Below are 1,568 nucleotides of genomic sequence, written 5' to 3'. Positions count from 1 at the left end.
CGGCCCTTGAGGGATTTACAGTGCTACAGACTGTGAGGTCTCATGTCTATATAGGTATACACATAAATAAATTGATCAGCTCTATCTATCTGATCACTTTTTTTATAGTATTTGTTAAGCACTATTTTAGGGAAACATACAATAGATGTAGTCCTGACCTGTTCTGAACCTTGAGAGTTTTACAATAAAATGGGGGAAGACAAAATGCCATGAAGTACTTTAATGACAATTGCTACTGAAAAATGATTAGGCTTAAATTAGTTAAGCATGCTGGATTTAAACTACAAGGATATGGAAAGAGGAGCGGACAGTACTGGAAGGCTGACTTAGGGATCATGTACAGCTCTAAATGACAAAAAGCTGCCCAAAACAATTTTAGAAAAATATACAAATGTCCCTGAATTGGGACTATTCTAATTAAATTGGGTAGCCTACTTCCTACCAACACTCATTTGCTCATTTTAAATGTTTGGCCTTCCTCTTTGGAGCTGTAGCTGAAGCTTAGGTGCCACAGCATTCTGGGACTTGATACTTACATAACTCTGGGGCACCTGAACCCACATTTTTTCCCCTTCTGACCCCCACTTAACCAGGTGCAGAGAGGGAAGGGCAGATGTGCAAGTTGGGGTTAATGTCCTGACCCTAGTATATTCACTGTGAAGCAGTGTGGCTGAGTGGATAGAGGATAGGCCTGGGAGTCAGAAGGACTTGGGTTCTAACTCTGGCTCCACCACATGTCAGCTGTGTGAACTTGGGTAAGTCACTTAAATTCTCTGGGCCTCATTTACTGCAACTGTAAAATGGGAATTAAGACTGTGAGCCCCATGTAGGATAGGTACTGTGTCTAACCTGATTAACTTGTATCTACCCTAGCACTTAGAAAAGTGATTGGTATTCTGTAAGCACTTAACTTGTCTTATGACATCAAGTCATTTCTGACCCATAGCAACACCACGGACACATCTCTCCCAGAATGCCCTGCTCTCCATCTGTAATCGTTCTGGTACTGTATCCATGGAGTTTTCTTGGTAAAAATAGAGAAGTGGTTCACCATCTCCACCTTCCATGCAGTAAACTCAAATCTCTGCCCTCGACTCTCCCATGCCACTGCTGCCCAGCACAGGTGAGTTTTGACTTGTAGCAGATTGCCTTCCATTCGCTAGCCATTGCCCAAGCTAGGAATGGAATGGGTAGACCTCTGGCTGACTCTCCCTCCTGTAGCTGGGACTGGTAGAGTACTGAAAACTCTCCAGGTGCGACCCCAAGAGGGGTAAGCACTTAACAAGTACCATAATTATCATTATTATTATTATTATTGCTCAGTCTCCCATTCAGTGTTGCTCTTCACAGTGTGTAATGGGAAAACAAAGGCTTTGAGGAAATTGTAAGGAAGGAAAGTTTATAAGGCTTATCATTCAATCTTCCGATGACTTGTAAGTAACTTTAACCATACTCTCTTTAAGTGTCCATTTAAATCATTTTGTTCAGAAAAACAAATACTGGACAGCTTGAAGGGTAGAGCTACGGATATTTGACTTTAGATTCTGGAACTTGATTAGACAACCTAG

General features: G+C 41.7%; 1 non-coding gene across 1 annotated transcript; it reads right to left on the bottom strand.

Annotated features, from left to right (window-relative positions):
* Positions 1-1,133: 1,133 nt before the first annotated feature.
* Positions 1,134-1,271, bottom strand: LOC119929059. Its single transcript, XR_005451203.1, has one exon. It is a non-coding gene; the product is annotated as a small nucleolar RNA SNORA7 (small nucleolar RNA).
* Positions 1,272-1,568: the final 297 nt, after the last annotated feature.

This window comes from Tachyglossus aculeatus, chromosome 5 (assembly GCF_015852505.1).
Source record: "Tachyglossus aculeatus isolate mTacAcu1 chromosome 5, mTacAcu1.pri, whole genome shotgun sequence".
Lineage (NCBI taxonomy): Eukaryota > Metazoa > Chordata > Mammalia > Monotremata > Tachyglossidae > Tachyglossus > Tachyglossus aculeatus.
This window is presented reverse-complemented; position numbering and strand designations above follow the sequence as displayed.